Genomic DNA, 19,163 nt, shown 5'->3' with positions numbered 1-19,163 from the left:
TAAAGAAGAGCCTGCCTTTCCACGAGTGAGCGGGTGGTTTTAAGCTTTGCCTGCTTTTATCTCCTTACAGTTAACAGGCCCCGTGATCACCAGGAACGTGGGCAAAAGCTTCTCAAAGACATACGTGCAGAAAAGCTCATCCCTCAGAGATCAGTTCAGAAGTGCTCCTGGTGGGGGTGGGGAGGAGTCAGCAGCAAAGGTGTCCCAGCCAGGAGGATGGAGGGAGAACAGACACAGCTTCCTTCAAACATGCAGCCACAATGTTAACACAGATTAAATACCAGCAGTGCTTGATGCATTGGATCAGTAATACACCCATCAGTGTGCAGATCCTGAAGTACCCCAGGTCCCCAAAGTACCTAATTGTCAAGGCTCACCTACCAAGTAGCTTGACTACTTTAATCTCATCCTTAATCTCCCATACTTCTGTACTTCTACAGTTAAGCAAAAAACAGGTTTAAAAAAAAATTGCACGAGCAGAAAAGTTTTATTTAAATTCTTAACATAATGACCGATTACTTAAATGAAAGACAAGGCAAATATTTTCTTTCTCCTCACAAGCCCATGCAATGCCACGTTAGTTTAACAGACTGAGAAACAGACGTGGCGATTATGCAGCAAACATGGGAGTGTACAGGCTTCCCTCCCAGGAAACAGGACCAAAACCCCCTGTAGTGAGCTCTGACTTCTCACAGGCTGACAATCTAACCCTAGATATGAGCTCAAACACATTCTACCATCCTGCAGATTTCCCTTTCCCCTACAGTTAAGAGTAGGACAGAATTCTGAGGAAATGGGTTCTTTCAATTATGCCACCTTTAAAGCATTAGGTTTTATCAGATATACCAACCAAGAATTTCTACAGCTCTAAGATGAAGCTGAAGGCACAATAGATGTCTTTGTTCCAGCAGGAGTTTGGTTTCTATACATTATGAAGTCTCAGACCCAGACAGATCATCAAAATCAAGTTCTGAGCTAGTTCTCAGATTCTGACTTTGTTCTTTCCTTGCACTGGAGGCTGACTGAACACAGAGATGGTCACTGTAACTAGGCCAGGGCTGCCCTGGGTTCTGATCCTGGTGGCCACCACCATACAAAGCCCTAGACAAGTAGCGGCATGAACCTGCCCAGCTCTAAGTTCCTGGTTCACAAATGAAAAGCATTTCCACCAGTCTAACACTGCCCCCAAAATCACACAGACCACGAATGATATGCAGGAGATGACTTTAGGGGTACACAGCTTTTCTATTTTAATTACAGTAAACATAACTACCATATCAAACTCATGACTTTATGGATATTCAAGTTCCTTCCCAAAATAAATGTGTATTTAAGTATAAACAGTGAGTGGACTAAAATAAAATATCAATAATGGCCTCGCAACATGGCATTGATCTTGAAGGCTAGGAGCCACTGGACTTAGGTACTACCATCAAGAGCCTCTCAGTTCTACAGGTGTGTAACTGGCAGGCTGTATGTACCTGCTTCATGCCATTTCTCTTTCAGAGGTGTATGTACTTTTGCAGAAGCATAAAACATGAAAGACTAAAAGAATCCAAAGCTCAGGCTCTAGTGACAGCTTTGTTAGTTGCTGGCAGTATGACCCCAGGTGTGCCAATTAACCTCCTGAGCCTTGGTTTCCAGACCTGTAAAATGGGGATCAGGAGCTGCAGAGGGGATTGAAAGCAACGAGGCTTCTGAAAGCGGCTTGCAAACTGTGAAATGCTGCAGAAATATCAGTCCCTTCCCGTCTCAGTTACAGGAGCAATGCCTGCCGGGTGCGTAACTCTGTCCTCAAATTCCCTCCTAGTAATCTGGGCATTGGCCTGTACAGCCCTGCTCTCTCAAGTGCTCCCAGTAAAACTCAAATGCTACGTGCAGTAATCCTAGAATTTCGATTTTTAACAGAAAAACTTAGACATCTAGAATCATTCCTGGAAATACATTTGGTTTCAGGGCTTTTACTTAAAATGCTCTCCTAAAAGACATTTCACCATGCTATAGCCAGAATTCCCTCTGCTGTGGAAACCTAGAGTCTATCTTTCCTCCTGGAAAGAGAAGAACTCTGGGTCAACTTTGTTAAAATATTACCAGCATTGTGTTGTAAACCCTAGTCAAGCCTGTTGCTGCGCTAACAACATGTGTTCTTAGTAAAACTGAGCAAAACATTAAATAGACCACCATTTCTGAAACTCGGGGGCTCCAAACGGCTGAATCAGCATTTTCAGAAACAAAGTGTTCTGGGCCTGGCCTTTTAAACGGCAGCAACAAGAAAGTTGTGCAATAACGCGTATTTACTCACAAGCGCTACTTGTTTTGGTCTTTTACTTTTGCATCTCTTGAATGAAACTGGGCACTAAGTTTGCAAGAAAACTTTCTTTCAAATGCATGGTAAAGATCCCGGACCCTGGAAGATCACCTGTGGCTCTCCTACATTACCCAACGTTTCGGTTAAAGCAATCGACAAAAAGTTCGTGTTTCTTCCAATCCCAAGAAAAAACGAACACAAAAAAGAGTAAAGAATCCCCCAATTTCCATAGCGCACATGCTCGAGGGCAGTCGCCAAGGCAGGCGTTTGGAGAGGCCATCAGCAAAGGCAGAGAGTTGCATCAGAAATTTCCTTCTGCAAACGGTACCGCTCTTATCACAGTTCCACGGCTGGCGGACGGCTAATCCGCGAGCCCTCAACTTGGTGTTAGGCCCCAGAGGCGGGTAACGGGTCACAAACAGAACCCCCAGAAAAGATCCTCCGCCCGACGCTGGGCCGGCTCCGGACTTGGAGCGTGTGGCCCCGCTGCCCGGGCCGCCCCGGGGCGCGCCACGGCCCCGCCGCGCAGCGGGAGCACCCGGGGCTGCCGGGGCGCCTGGCGCCCACCCTCCGAGGGGGCGGCCCCTCGGAGCTAGGCCTTGACCGCAGCCCCCGCCCGGCCCGCGAGCCCGCGGCGTCTGACAAGATGGTTCAAGAATGCGCCGCCCGGGCTCCGCACCTCCCCCCAGGGGTCGGGAACGCAGCAGAGCTCGCCGGGGCGACCGGACGCCGCCGCCGCGCGCCCACAGCCCGGTCCCGCCTCCGAGCGCCGCCCGCGACGGGCCCGGGGCGCCGGAGCCCCTCGCCCGGAGGCGACGCCCTTCCGCCCGCCGGGCCTCCGCGGGGCCCGGCGTCCCCGCCGGCCGGCCCGCGCGCAGACAATGACGACGGGGGACCCGCCTGGCCGGCCGGCCCGCCGGGGCGCCGACCACAAAGTAACTCGCGCCGCGCTCCCCGCCCAACTCCGTACCTGCCGCGGCGCGGCTCCCAGCCGCCTCCGCGTGGCTGCCCGCTGCCCTCGGCGCGGCCGCCGGCGGTGCGGGTCCCCGAGGGGCGAGGGCGGCGCAGGACCGTCCCGGGCGCCCCGCGCCGCCGCCCAGGGGTGCGCGGAAACTTTGGCTCCGCCGGGTCTCCGAGCGCCGAGCCCGCCCGCCGGCCGGCCGGAGCTCCCTTCTCTCGCTGCCTCCTCCGGGCCTCCCCACCCCCTCGATGGGCTTTAAACTCGCCCGGCCCCGCCCGCCCTCCCCGCCTCTGCCGCCGCCGCCGCCTCCGCCTCCGCCTCCTCCCCCGGCCGCTTTTCCTGCTCCTCCTCCCGCCGCCGCCCGGACCGCTCGGCGGCCGCCAGCGCGGGAGGAGCCGCGGCCTGGGCACAGGGCGTGGCACGGGGGCGCGGGCCGCAGGCCGTGGGCCCCGACCCTCCCGGAGCCTCCTGCCCCGGGCCGGCGCGCGGGGACCCCGCCTCTGCTCCACGCGGGACCCCCGGTCGCGGGACCGCGACGCCGAAGCTCAGGCGGCCGCGCCAGCGAAAGACCAATCAGACCTGTCCCGAAAGGCAATTTGTGAGCGAACTGTTTGAAACTCAAAAGTATCAACTGCACAGTCCAAATCCTTTAACTCGGCGCGGCCGAGGGACGGGACGCGTGAGCCGGGGCTGCCCGACCCTGCGGTGCGCTGGCGGTCCCGGCCTGGGAAGAGGAAACCAGGCTTTGCTCACAGCCAGCGGGGTCTGGGGCCTCGCCTCTTTGAGCCCCAGCTTCCCCATCTGTGTGTGAGTATCGGAGGGCGGGTGGAGAGGGGACGCCCTTCATTTTCTCCTAGCGCTGCGAAGGCTGAGAGTCCTCAGGATCGAAATGGGCTTGACGTCCTGAGGACTAAAGCAGGGCATACTCAGAGATAAGTGACTTCTCGAAGGACTCCTGGATTAATGGAAGCCCTTGTCCTTACTTAGTATGATTATTAATGTCTCTGCCGGGTCAAAATTGTCATACAAATAGGTTAATAATAATTATATCTTTTTCTGGGTCTTGGTGTTATAAAAAGAGCTACAATAACTTGCCTTCATTTAGCATTCACTTTGTGCAAAATGTTCATGAATTTTCGGATTTAACTCCCACTGTGGTCCTCTGGGGTTGTTACTGGGAGGTGCCCATTGCACAGACTGTGAAACTGAATCTTCAAGAGGTTAAGTAACTCCCTGAAGGTCAAGTAGCTGGTAAGTGCGGGGTGAGGATTGGAAGCCATGTGCAGCATTGTGCCAACGCCCTTTTTAGGAACCTTTTTATAGCTCTTCTAACAGCGGTTTCTCCCGCCGTGAACAGATGTTATTGACGGAAAGGTCACCCTTCCCTGTAACTGGAACAGGCCTCCCTAAAGTTTCTGCCCATTGCCCCCAGCTCAGAAACCTCTAAGATGAAAATCAAGAGAGAATGATGCGAAAGAACCTTAGATTCCTGGAAGAAAGGAACACAAAAGTCTCCTATTGTAGGCAAAGGACTCAAAAGAAAATTAAAGAAGAGAAAACTCAGTTTGGGACAACTTCTCACAAGTGTGTAAGCTTTGAACCTTCTAGCTTTCTGAAGGCTACAGTCAGCAATGCATTTCTGCACCAGCCAGAAACCTGACAGGCAAGAAGGCTTTTATAAATGTGTGAAAAGTTCCTCCATACGCGGACACATGTTCTTTCTGAATCATTTGTGCGTAGGTTCCATACACCATGGCCCCTTGCCCCTATATACACTGGTGTGTCTTTCCTAAGAGCAGTGGTATTAGCTTACATAGCCGCAACACAGTCACCAAATTCATAAAGTTATATTGATAAAATACTTGTATCTAATCTAGGTCCTTACTCTACCAGTTTTGTTAGCTGACCTGATAATGTCCTTTGTAGTATTTCTTTTCCCCCTATTACAAGATCTGCTCTAGGGTTAGTTGTCTCAAAACTTAAGAGTTTTCAGACATTACTATTCACAGAGAAAGGATTGAGATAAATGTCCTCAAGTGTTTTCATGCTGGCATAGATCCCTAGAATTCCTAGGACAGGCCCTCATTCCCCACATTTCCTGGCTTACCGTAGACATCAGTGGGCAGGACTCATTCAGTACCACTTTCTGATACAGGTTCATGAACTTGTCACTCTTGTGGCTGTAGAAGCTGCAGCTGTCCCCAGTGCAGTGATCCTGGCTGAGCCAATCCTGTATGCAGATTGTATCTTAGAGCCTTCCCCTCCCTCCTCCAAACTCCACATGCCCACTGCCCACGCACTGTGCTGCCTCTCAGAAGGCCAGCGACCACAAATGGAATACAGCCATGCAGTATATAAGTTGTCCTGGAGAACCGAGCCTACTGGGGGAAAGACAAGTGTGGCTTTGTAGTTCAAGCACTTCACCAAGGGGAAATATATGAGCTAGAATTAGGTGTCAGGACAGGACAGGATTCTGTGATAGTGAGAAATTCGATTATCCAAACATGAGCTACAAGGCTCATTCAACTGAAAGTAGAGAATCTGATAAACTCTAATTTTTAAGTAGTAATGAATTGATTGACATCTGTCTCCCCTGTTGACTGTAAGCATGGTGATGGTAACCACGTTCCTGTTTACTAGTGTCTTTGCAGGAGGGGGAATGTCTGGCACAGAGAGGGCACTATTGAAATAAGTCATTGCTGGGGAATAGTATCCCACAAATGAATTTATCAGTAGTAGTCTATAAATGAATGGAATAAATAACTGATAAACTCTGAGACCTGGGTACCATCTAAAAACATTGTCAAGTATCCTTGGCAAAGGGAAAGGGAGCTGGGTGAATGGCGCCCTGACAGTTAAATGCTCTGACCAGCAGTGGCCCTCACGTCTCGCATGGGCCACTCACAGCTAGCCATCGCAAGCACATGGTGCTTGGGGGCATGCATACACCTAGAAAGCAGATCAGGAAACTGGCCACCAACCACCCTAAGGGCTGCCCACCCTGAGTGAGGTAGGGAGTGATCTGCAATCATAATACAATCAGTGCTTGTCCCCAAACACCTGAGGAGCCTGTTCACACTGCAAACCCCTGGGCACATCCAGAGTTCCACCTCCAGAGTTGATGTGCATTTTTAACAGACTCATGCACCATCTGCACACGCAGCGGTACTCCAAACGCTGCAGTTCTTTGAATCCACTGAACAAGAGAGGTTCGGGCTGCCCCCAGAGTCTGGAGGTGGAGGGCCTGGAGGCATTCCAGAAAGGCTTCCCAGTGGTGCCAATGCCTGGAGTCCTGGAGCATCAAAGATGGTAAGTTAGGCAAAGAGAGAACTAAAGAAGAGGACTTTAGGGTGGGGGGGACAGGTGTGTACCTCAGGTGAAAGCCAAGAAACACCTCGGCTCCTTCAGGGAGGAGCACCAAGGATTTGTGTTTAGTCACAGAAAGCTGGAGCTGGGACTGGAGGGTAGGGGTGGAGAGGCAGTCAGATTTGACAAGAGACCAAGCTGGAGGAGCAAGAAGGGACTAATTTGTCAGGTGCAGGCATGTATACTTAACCTAAAGGGGATGGGAGAGTACCGGATGTGCCCACCATGGTACCTACCAGCACAACTGGAAATGCTCTGTCTGTAGCCCCCAACAACCTTAGTTTTCCTTGATCCCCAGGTAGTAATTATTTTGATCAGGGGTGACACTTGGCCCAAGGATTCCTGTTCCCTAGGTGAGTGGGTCAGTGGCGGATGACCTGGCCAGTCAGATGTCTCCACCCAGGATTCTATTAGAAGGCTTGCAGTGGAGACTGGCGAGGAACAGCAGGTTGTACTCAGATTAAGGAGAGTGTGAGAAAGGAAGACCCAAGTGGATGCCCTCCTGCCTCCTGTCTCCGTGAACCTCAGCTAGTACCACTGTATTTTGAATTTCCATGAAATTCCATTTTCTTTATGTTGTCTGAATATAAACTCCCCTTTTCCTGAAGTATTAATAGCCTAAATCAAAATGCCTTTACAGCCCAAACAGGAGCTCACTGAAGGATGTTTCTTTCTTCAGGCTGGTTTATTGAGGTATAATTTGCTGACCAGAAAAGTCACCCTTTTTCAATGTACATTCTGTGGAGTGTGGAAAGGGACATAGTTGAAACCGGTGAAGATACAGAATAGTTTTGAACCTCTCATGCCCCTTGCAGTCTGCCCCACTTCCTGCTCCAGGCAACCCATATGCTTTCGTCCTCATAGTTTTGCTTTTCAAGATTGTCGTAGGAATGGAATTGCACAGTATGTAACATGGCAGAATGCACTTACAATTCATCCATGTTGTTTGATGTTTGATGTCCTTCCTTTTTAGTGCAGGTTAGGAGCCCACTGGGTGGATATGCATCAATTTGCTCATCCATTCACTGACTGGTGGAGATTTAGGCTAGTCCCAGTTTGGCATAGTTATGTTGGGAACATAAGTTTTCATTTCTCTTGGGTAAATAAAGGGGAGACTGCCAGGTCATACTAAGCATGTGTTTCACTTTATCTGAAACTGCCAAACTATTTTTAAAGTAACCATGTTATTTGCATCTGCACCAAAAATGTATCTGACTTCCAGTTGTTCTGCATCTTGACCAACACTTGCTATTGTTGGTCTTTTTAATTTTAGCCATCCTAATGGTATGTAGTGGGGTCTCATTCTGATTTTAAGTTGCATTTTTTCATGGCTGATAATGTTGAGCACTTTTTCATGTGCTCATTTGCTATGTATATATTAATAATTATTGTGTGTTTAAATCATGTGCCCTTGTTTTAATTGAGTTTTTGTTTTTTTACCATTGACTTCTGAGAGTTCTTTTTTTCGTTATCAGTCTTTCAGCAGATGAATGTTTTACAAATACTTTCTCCCAATCTTTTCATTTTTTTAACAGTGTCTTTCAAAGAGCAGAAGTTTTTATTGTATTTTATAGGTTCAATTATCAATTTATCATTTTCCAGCTTATTTTTTATATCCTATTTAAGAAATCTTGCCTAACCCAATATTGCAACAGTTTTCTTTTATATTTTATTCTAGAAGTTTTATAGTTTTAGCTCTTACATTTAGAGCTATAATTCAATTGATGGCATGAGACAAGAGCGAAGGTTCTTTTTGTGGCATATCGGTGTCCATTTGTTCCACTGAATGATTTGAAGGAGTTACGTGATCCCACTTGTGTTTTAGAAAGCTCAGTCTAGATCCAGTGGAGCCGGGAGACCAGTTAGGAGACTTGCAGGTGGGGATGATGGTGGATCATTGACATCAGGGAGGGACAGTATGGGTGAGTGTGGGATGTAGGTATCACAAGTCCCTGCCCCTCTGGTGGCTCTGGGCTTGTATGAGACCATGGAGCAGCAAGCACAGTGCCTGGCACAGATGGTGGGAGGCACAGCTCGGGGACCACTCTTGGCCATTTCACTGTAGGAGAGAGCAGCATCAGAGAGCCCAGTGAGCTTGGCCCGCTCCCGGGGCACTCTTTCTGAGATAGGTGCATCTTTGTTGAAAGAGCACTGCACCCATCACGATGATTTGGGCTGCAGGGAACAGGGCAGGGCTCAACAACCTCATCCAGGACTTCTGCCCATGATCATGCTCAGGGTCCTGGCTTTGCCTGACACTTGCCCCCTGTGGTATCAAGATCACAGTGCAGATGCAGCTCCAGGCATCAGTTCCCCTGACAGCTGTGTCCAAGGGCACAAAGGGGACATTTCTCTTCCCTTGCCTCATGCCAGAAACCTCCAGAAGATTTCTTCTCACATTTCAGTGTCTAGAACATGATCTTGGGCCCATGCCCTAGCAGGAAGGAAGGTGAGAATGTGAGCATCTGGCATCTTTCACTTCTATATTGGGGGCAGCTTCTACCAGCAAGAAAGAAGAGGCAAGGATGGGGGTGGCTAGTAAATGGACAATTATTATTAATAAATAAAAGGACATGGCCAAAAGCGCATAGCCCTCAAGGCAATGAAAAGCTGAGACCCCCATCTTATTGAGAAGTAGCTTCCTAGTAAAATGTAGCCTGGGAATTCGGATCCCAGGGATGACATGCAATTCTAAATCCCTGGGTATCCAAACCAGTTATGCCTCTAAAACATGAGCTCCTTTTCAGCCACTTAAAAAAAAAAAAAAAAAAAAAAAGCCAGTTTAGCCCCTTAACTCAATTAGAAGTTAATTAACCATAAATGTAGTAACAACTTTACTTAATGAAATATATCTCCATCCCAATATACTTCATAGTTTTAATAACCAAAGTTCCAGAGCTAATAGGAGAATCCAAAATAAGAACCAAATTATTTAATTGGTAAAGTTATTCAGAACTGTTGGGGATTCAGCATTAGAACAACTCCCATGGTGTGCACGAGCGTTAGTGGGTGTATGCTTCTAAGGCAGCACCTTAAAGTTAATGTTCAAACTGTTAGACCAGAAGCTACTTCAGCTAGTCAGCATACCTTCTTTAAGAGGATTAATCTGCCTGCAAGAGGTGTGAGACTACACAGAAAATAGAACAGCTAATCCTGGAGATGGACTTGATAAAAAGATCCCACCATTAGTACTTACACTCTGAGAAACCCTGTCAAGGTGGACAGTGATAAAGGGAGTTTTTGGGGTCCATTTTGGGACCTTGGACTTCTGTTAGCCAAGTTTGAATGTTTCAATTGCACAGAAGAGAAGTGTGTTTTATAGTAGTGTGCCAAGAGTCTTTCTCATTTATTCAGATGTAAGTGTAGCCCAGGGACATTATTATTAATATTTAGAACTTACATGATTTAAAGATTGATTGACTGTACGGGACAGTTTTCTAGGAAAAACTCAATATTTTCCCTTCTTCTTCTATTATTATTTTATTTTCTCCTCCTCTTTCTTCTCCTCCTTCTTTATTTTTAAAACAAGCACCATATGTTGAGTGCCTGCTTCATAGTAGGCTGGTGATATATGTATAATGTATAATATTGTGTCATTATTGCATGTGCATAGTTGTATTATATACATATAGTACATTATTATATGCATAATGTGTCACATTAGACACTCCACCTGGCACTTTATATGCACATTTCAGTTAATCACAATAAATTTTGAGGTAAATATTGTTGTCTTCCTTTTACAGAAGCTACAGGACTTCTCAAGGTCACCTACCAAATAAGTGACAGGGCTGGGGGTCAAAGCCCATTTGTCTGACTCCAGGTCCCACCTACCTACCCTCTTCCTACTATTCCTAGCTGTCTCTGCTGTCATTTCTTTTTTTTTTTTTTTTTTTTTTGAGACAGAGTCTCGCTTTGTTGCCCAGGCTAGAGTGAGTGCCGTGGCGTCAGCCTGGCTCACAGCAACCTCAATCTCCTGGGCTCAAGCAATCCTGCTGCCTCAGCCTCCCAAGTAGCTGGGACTACAGGCATGCGCCACCATGCCCGGCTAATTTTTTCTATATATATTAGTTGGCCAATTAATTTCTTTCTATTTATAGTAGAGACAGGGTCTCGCTCTTGCTCAGGCTGGTTTCGAACTCCTGACCTCGAGCAATCCACCCGCCTCGGCCTCCCAGAGAGCTAGGATTACAGGCGTGAGCCACTGTGCCCGGCCTCTGCTGTCATTTCTTATCATTTTATTATCTTCTGTGTAACCAGTTATTTAAATGTATGACCTAATGGGGTGTCTTTTGTGCAAAAGTCTGCAATTAGATTTCAATATCATAAACTTCTCCCTCTTTAGGAAAGGTGCTCTCATTTATTTTTGGATCATAAAATGTGATCTCATTTCTATTTAAGCATATGTTTTAGAATCCAAGGTGGAGGAAGGGGAGGAACATGAGAGGAAGATATTAAGATATTAAGGAAGATATTAAGATATTAAGGAAGATATTAAGATATTTGTTTATTCAGTTTAAAGATTTTAACCTCCCATTTGTCCCTCTCCTTAACCGCCTACTTTTAGGGAGTTTGAGGACTTGGCTCTGATGCTAGCTGGTCTGACTTCCCGGAGACCAGACACACACAGGATGGGGGTGGCACCATGTTGGGCAGGCCAAGAAATGGGCTGTGGGGAGAGCCATCCCTAGGGACAATGGTCCTTGGGTCAGCAGTAGTGCAGCCAGGCATTATATCCAGAAAGTCCAAAAGAGGCAGCTGTCTTGCAAGTGAGCGGCCCTTGTGGTGAGGAGACACCAGGTGGACAGAGGTAGCAAGTACTGAGCTGCCAAGAGTTCAGGGACCCAGCTGGGGTTCGTGGGAGCAGTCAGCGAGTGCAGTGGTCAGTGCCGCTGCGTCTGAGAGCTCCATCTCTGCATGCCCCATAAACTTCAGGGGCTCCTCCTATAGGGCCCACTGCCCACGGAAGCAGTTTGTCACAGTGCCCTGGTGGAGAGCTGGTTGGACGCTCCACCTTCTGTTCTCGTTAAGGACTTGTGCTTTGGAATCAGACAGACCTGGGTTCAAACTCTAACTTTGCTTCTTATTAGTTGTGTGATTTGGGATAAATTATATAGATTCTCTAACTTAACTTCCTCAGGTATAAAATAAGGATAATTCTTACCTAATACAGTTGTTTTAGTTGATTTTTATATTTTATCTAATTTTGTGCATAATATTTTAATATTAATATTTAATGCAGCATACTAAACCACCCCAAACTTAGTGGCATAAAACAAACAGCATCTCATCACATTTGCAGACTGTGGGTCATTCATTCAGACATGGCACAGCAGGGGTGGCCAGCTTGCCTCCCTCCCCTCTGGCGTCTCTGGCAAGCACAGTCACCCCCTCCCTGCATCCCGGTGATATAGTGGTTGTTTTAGGAATGGGCACAGCCAAATATGAGTAAGGGGTAGGAAGTTTACTGTGGATGTCTAGAAAAGGAGTTTCCTGTCTCTTGTAGGACATGAGCTGTGAATGAGGAGGAAGCCGACCCTGTGGGCCTCAAAGTGTTGCGGCAGTGGGAACGTAGGCATCTGAAGTTGCCACAGATCATCCAGCTCTGGGCTTCACATTCCCAGGGTCAATAAACATCCAATCTGTTTAGTGTTTTTTTTTTTTACTGTTGTTGGGTTTTTGGGTTTTTTTTGGTTTTTTATTTTTTAGATGAGGTTTTGCTATGTTGCCCAGGCTGGTCTCAAGCTCCTGGGCTCAAGTGAACCATCTGCCTCAGCCTCCCGAGTAGCTGGGACTATAAGCACACGCCGCCTTGCCTGGCTCATTGACTGTTGTTTTTACTCGCCGCTTAAAGCATCATGACTGATACATGAATAGTGGTTCACTATGATGGCACAAGGTAAACTCCCCATAAAGGAGAGCAGCATTATGGGGTCACCTTTCTGCATAGAAGCCTCTGTTCTTATTGCCATCACAGCACTAGGCACTCCAAGTATTAATGAACAAGACAGAACCACTTGATCATTTAATCTACGCTTTTCTATGGAGTAGGCATCCCCGACCAGGAAGGGTACAGCAGGAAGCCTGGAAACTCCAAGCGGACTGGAAGGGACACAAATGCTCAAGGGAGCCTTCAGACTGCTCACCCTGCCCTCCAGCTTCCGCCAAACTCTGGCCTGAAACAGCATGGTGTTTCTGGAAGATACATTTGTCATCATGCTATGCTCTGTTTGTATTGTCTCTGAAAGAGATATGTCTGTGCACACAATGACACTTTTCTTTCCAGAACATTTTAGGGAACAAGGTTATCCACATCCATTCTAGAATCTTAATCAAATGTTCACTGTCTTAAGCAGAATTTCTGCAACAAATGATGCCAAAATGTCCACACAAACCCTAAAAGACACCTTCTCAGGGACCTCCTCTCAACCCAAGAGTCAGAGCTGTCTTAGAACACTCACGGTAGGGTCTTTCAGGAATGAGATATCCATTCCAACAACATGCAGGACAATTATTCCTCCAGAAAAGCTACTGAGAAATTCGATCACAGTGAAGAAGACAGATTTTCAGGTTCAATACCGCCACACCCCTTGCTTGCCACGGAGTCTTGGGCAGGCCACCTGATGACACTGAGCCTCAGTATTCTCAGGTATGATGCAGGGATCATCCACCATGGGGTAAAAATTCACTGGATAATATGTCTAAAGTGCCTGGCAAGACACAGGGCCCACAGCAAGTGCTGGGTCAGTGGAGTCACCTTAGGAATGCTTGGAGTGGGCTCAGTTCCCGCTTACCAGTACGGTACCATGGGGAAATGCCAGCACCTTCACAGGGGAGGGTTTCTTAGGATTAAATAAGTGCATGTGTGCAAACATACAGATAATATATATACATACATTAAATTATCAGTGGTGTCTACCAATCAATAAATGTTGGGGAGCACACCTCCACAAGAGCTGTTGATGTATTGTGGGGATTGTCCCGGCCCCCAGGACCATTACTCATCATGCTGGTCTTGCCAGGAGAAGGACCCTACTGGATATGGCCCTCAGTTACTCTCTTCCCTGGGAAGAAGAGACTCAGAATGACAGTTTGGTCAGTCGGATGACAGTGTCTAAGGAATGTACCTCTGTACCTATTCATGGGACACCCTGTCCCTGTCCCATCCTGTCACATTTACAGGTCCTTGGAAGGGCTGGGCAGGGCTACCTACAAGGTGAGCTTAGGGCTGGGCCCCCTGATCCTCTCCTTACCTGACAGGGACTGACCACACACATCCTTGGGGCTGCCTCGAGCCCTGATGACGGCCATGCAGTTCAGAGACAGACGGGAGACTCAACTGTGGTGCATGTGTACCAGAAAAACAAAGCAAGCAATGCCACATGGCACTGGGCATCTCTTTTGATAGCCGTGCCTGAAAGAATGACTGTCATTTAATTTAAATTTCCCTTATATACACAAGTTTACAGGAAGAGTTAAGAATACTTGAAATGTCAACTGTTTACACAACCTTTTGCCTTTTCCCAATAATGATGATGTGCATGTTTCCATCTCATTGCAAGAGCAGTGAGTTTCTGCTCTGGGCACCCCTTTCTATGGATCGTACCCTCCACGTGTTCGGCTGTGGGGCATCTGGCCTGCTTCCAAGTTTTTTCTGCTATGAATAGCACTGCAAAAACACCCCTGGGGCAAGCCGCTCTTTTTTTCACAAACCTTTTGCATGCTCACTAGAACATTGCTGTTTCTTTCCTTCCCTTCTTTTATTAGAGTATGGAAGAAAGGATTTACTCAACTTACCCTAGACAGAAAGGGCTTCTTAAGGGAATCTTCCTGCTGGCATGAGGCAGCGCTGCTCTATCCCTGTGGGCCCCCTGCTGTTCTTGACCGCCTTCCTTGCCCCCGCCCTCTGCCGCTGGACCTGCCTTCTCACGTGCTCTGCCCCTTACCTGGCTTTTGTCAGGGGCCGCGGCTCTGGCAGCACCGGCCAGCCAGTCTCCTTGCAGTTTCGGTTTCTGTGACAGTAGGCTCAGCCTTTTAGATGCCACGGTCCATGTTCCTAGTGGGGCCGTCTCCTTAGTGGAACTCAATCTCAGGCCAGGCCAGGGCAGAGGGAGACCGGCCAGTGCCGGGCAGGAGGGCTCTGCCACAAAGGGAACCAAGTTCACAGTGGACCTTGGAACTGCGAAGGTCCCCCATATGTGGATTTTCTTCCTCCTCTGCTACCCCTGAGACAGCAAGACCAACCCGGCCTCTTCCTCCTCCTCAGCCCATTCAACATGGAGATAATGAGGATGAAGGTCTTGATGAGGCTCCACTTCCATCTAGTGAACAGTAAATGTGTTTTCTCTTCGTTACGATCTTCTTAACATTTTCTTTTCTCTAGCTTACTTTATTGTAAGTGTAAGTATGTAACCCATGTAACACACAAAATACATGTTAATCCTCTGTTTATGTTATCAGTTAGGCTTCTGGTTAGCAGGAGGCTGTTCATAGCTGAGTTTGGGGCAGTGAAAAGCTACATGTGGATTTCGACTGGGTAGGGGTGGGTGTGCCAGCCCCACGTTGTTCAAGGGCCAACTGCAATTTGATCTCCAAGGGGAATTTCACAAACCACTCCCAAAACTTAGTGCCTAAAACCCGCCACCACCACCATCGTTTCTGCTGACAGTTGTCTAGGCCCTGCTTAGCCAGGGCCTAGGAGGGCGGTGCTGGCCTCTGCTGGCGTCCCTCTGGGGCTGCCTGTCCGGGTGTGCAGGCCAGGCCAGGGGCCCTGAGCTGGGACCGCCGTCAGTGCTTTTGGGATCTCGTCCTGCAGCCAGGGAGGCAGGAGGGCAAGTCCCAGTGGCCAAGGGCTTCCCAATTCCTGCTGTGTCACGGTTGCTAGGGTTGTGTACCAAGCCCAGCAGCATCCGTTTGGGAGAGTTATAGAGGGCACAGGCATGCGATTTAGTGTGGTTTGGGGGCCTTTGCCATAACTCTTTACCACACACATGTATGAAAGCCCATATATAACCTGAAAAGTTCAAAGGAGGATTCTTTTCATACTGCTTTAAACATGTCTCATTTCTGGATCTGGTCACTGTGAATGTATATCTTTTTGTTAAGCCTTATAATTATCTCATGAATAGCATGATCATGTTGCATTTTTCTGTCTACTTTTGTTAAAGGTTCTAATGTATTCAATGTAAACATTGAAACTATACCACACATTTTGTAATCCTGCATTAGCATCTTTTTTCCTTTTTATGTACCAGGTACATGTAAAAATGGAAGTGCCATGGGCCTCTCCTGGCCACTCCAGACCACTGGTCGCACATCTGGTTATAGCGTCAGCCTACAGGTGGCTTTCCTGGAGTGAAGGGAGGCCGACTCGGAGGTGGAGATTCGCGTACAGGACAGTGGCTAGATGGTGTTCCTGGCAACGCCCTGGGGAGGGGAGGGGGGGAAGAAGGGCGGGTGAGGGAGAAGTTGAAGGGCAACAGAGTCATCAGAGGTCTCAGCCCGTCCCAAGGGGAGCTCTGGCGCTGGGATGGCCTGAGTTAGGGCAAAGAGGGGTCATTATTACCACCCCTGCCCCACCGACCAGCCATTGGATGCAGCTGCTGCCTCTATTGGGGCCCTGAGCTTGGGCAGATCTTGGAGAGGGACTCTACTGGGCACTGCCACCACTCACACCAGCAGCAGCTGGCAGAATTAGCCCATCAGTCAAGACAGGGGATTGGGCAGGGTGGCCTTTGTGTGTGCCACCCCAACCAAATCTCTCCCGCAGCACGCGAGACCGTGACAGGGCCCACACAAATACAGGTCTGCCTCCCCTGGGTGGAGCGTGGCCCTGGCAGGCCCACTGAGGCCTGCCCCATCCAGAGTTGCTACCGTTGGTTAGAATTAATTCAGAGATGCCTGTGTGCCCCGCCTCCCTTGCATAGATACTGAGTTTTTCTGTAGCAGGCATTTGTCTGTGAGCTTAGACGCTGCTCCCTGGGTCAACAGCAGTCTCATCCATGGGCACCCCCGGTGGCCACCCACTTCACAGTTCATAAACCACCTCCTGGATTAGGACTCCCAGCCACGGATCTTCCATGTCAATGACAAAGAGCCTCAAGGCTTGCTCCTGGACGGTGACCCCCATGCAGGCACCACCACACGTGGTCTTCAGTGACACTGCGCAACGTTTCTCACCCAGCCAGTGGTATGCTGTAAGCAATTAGCACAGTCTGGGGGGACTTAAACAACAGACACTATTCCTCGCAGTTCTGAAGGCTGTGGAGTCCGAGGCCAAAGCATCTGCAGGGCGATTCTCCTGAGGCCTCTCTCCTCGGCTTGCCTCTCTCCTCGGCTTGCCTCTCTCCTCGGCTTGCGCTTGCTGCCTAGTCCCTGAGTCCTCACGTGGTCTCCCCTGTGTGGCTGTGTCCTAGTCTCTTCTTCTTATAGGACACCAGTCATGTTGGATTAGGGCCCACCCTTATGGCCTCCTTTTACTTAATTATCTCCTTAAAAGCCCTGTCTCTAAATACAATCACTTTGGGGTTAGGGCCTATACATTACTGGGGCACACATTCAGTCTGTAGCACGCCAGCCCACTGTTTCATGCATGTTCTCTTCAGGTGGCAGCTTCCAACCCGGGCCAAAGCTCACCTTTTTGTTTTCTTAGCTACTTTTCAGAATTTTTTAGGCTCAAATATAAAGACATAATGATGGAGTAATGAGATTTTTACTTTCTCCTCCAGCTGAGCAAAGACCTACCATCCACTTGTGTGCTGTCCTCCAGAATGGTCAACTTAATCAAAGGATCTTTTAAGCATCTTCTGGAGAAAGATCTAAGGCTGTGTACTTTGGCCATGTCAGATGCTGGCCTCATTCCTCTGTAGAGACAGGACTTTCATTCTGTTCTCTTCCTTCTCCTCTTCCCTTGTTCTTCTATTCTAGCACTTCCCTACCCCAACAGCTCTATCCCAGCATACCCACTGCCCAGGAACCAGGCTGAAGACCTCTAGAGATGACCTCAGGGCTGGCCTGGGGGCCTCCAGGGCCTCCAGGAGGGATGCCTACAAAGCCAGACCAGGCCAGGAGCTAAGGGAGGACCTGCAAAGAGAGTTTTCACAAAGCAGGGCCCTGACAAGCCCACACAAGCTCCAGGCTGTCAACACTGAGGTGAATGCCATAAATGCAACTGCTGGTGACACATGCTTAGAGTAGGCGTCAAGGAGGGAGAGAACATGAGAAGAACATCGTCCTCCTTATCTCATCCTATAAGTCTTCCAGAGTCCTACCACTTCCCTTCCTGCTGATGCTCTGATGACTGCAATCCAACAATCCCTGAGCTCCAAACTCAAGTTCTCGACCATCTAGCAGACATCTCCATACATGTGCCCTACACACACTTCAAGCTTGGCATGTCCAGTATTGCACTCTTCATCAGGAGCTGGGGGACCCAACCTGCTCCTTCTCTTTTGTCTTGCAGTCCATGGTGACCTTCTGACCTCTCAGATACTCAGACGGGGAACAGAATAACCTGCCCATTTGAGGCTATGCTAAGTGGAGCCCTGTTTCTAAAGTGTAGTTCTCAGTACAGCAACAACTACACTTTCTGCAAACTTGTTAGAAATGCAGGTTCCTGGGCCCATCTAGGCATATGGATCAGACACTCTGGGGGTGCTCCAGCAACCTGTGTCCTAACCAATTCTGGCATACTGCCCTCTGAGAACCACAGGCTTAGGAATGGGAAGACCTGGAACTCAACACAGACAGAGCTGGGTCTGTCTGACCCCACAGTTTTCATGCCTTCTGTGTTTGCACTGTTGTCACTGAATCTTTGTTTAATGTCTATCTTCCCTATCTGACAGGGCTCTGGGGACAGATTCAATCCCATTCACTTCTACACCAACACTGACCCTGTGTCTAGGCTCAAATGCTTTTTGTTGAAATGAAGTGCTGACATGATATTAGTTCAAATGATAACCTCAGTGTCAGAGATGTCCAGTGTATGAAAAATGGGACCATTTCCCCAGACCCCTAATGTTGTTGGGCTCTGCAGCTGCTTGTGAAGGGAGGAGATAGCAGTTAAAATACACATAAGAGCCCTGCCAAGACAGCATCTCCCTAAGCACCTCTACCTCCTGAACACTCTAAGTGGACACCTGGTACAGATTCCATTGATTAAAATTGCCCTTGATATTCACTTAAATCACATTTTCACTCATAAAAAAATATTAGGTGTGTTGTGCAATTTGTCCCAACCCCTAAGGAAATGCATTAGTGTGGCAGCAGCTATGATAGTGGTCCCTTATTTTCCACGATGGGACAGTCCATGACAGCCTTCACCATGCTGAGCTCTACAGAAATTGCACAAGGCATGGTTGTACCCAGAAAATGGCTTAGTGGAAATAGGTATGAAATTAGCTATAATAGGATATATGTAAAATCTCTCAAAATTTTTCTTATTTCAAAGTTGTAATAATTCATTTAATGAAAAAACTTATTGCACACCAACACTGCTATGATTTTTACAATTAAATCACACCTCTCTAC

The 19,163-nt window shown here is 48.2% G+C and overlaps 1 protein-coding gene across 6 annotated transcripts in view; it reads right to left on the bottom strand.

The window, feature by feature from the left end:
• Positions 1-3,513, bottom strand: part of GRB10 (growth factor receptor bound protein 10) — a 171,337-nt gene extending 167,824 nt beyond the window's left edge. For all 6 annotated transcript variants that reach the window (XM_076006245.1, XM_020289936.2, XM_076006246.1 and 3 more), the window contains exon 1: positions 3,279-3,513. The gene's annotated coding sequence lies outside the window, so the exon portion shown is untranslated. The remainder of the gene's footprint in view (positions 1-3,278) is intronic.
• Between the last annotated feature and the right edge of the window lie 15,650 nt (positions 3,514-19,163).

Source organism: Microcebus murinus, chromosome 9 (genome assembly GCF_040939455.1).
Source record: "Microcebus murinus isolate Inina chromosome 9, M.murinus_Inina_mat1.0, whole genome shotgun sequence".
Lineage (NCBI taxonomy): Eukaryota > Metazoa > Chordata > Mammalia > Primates > Cheirogaleidae > Microcebus > Microcebus murinus.
Note: the sequence above shows the minus strand (reverse complement) of the source record. Positions and strands in the feature narration are given on the sequence as shown.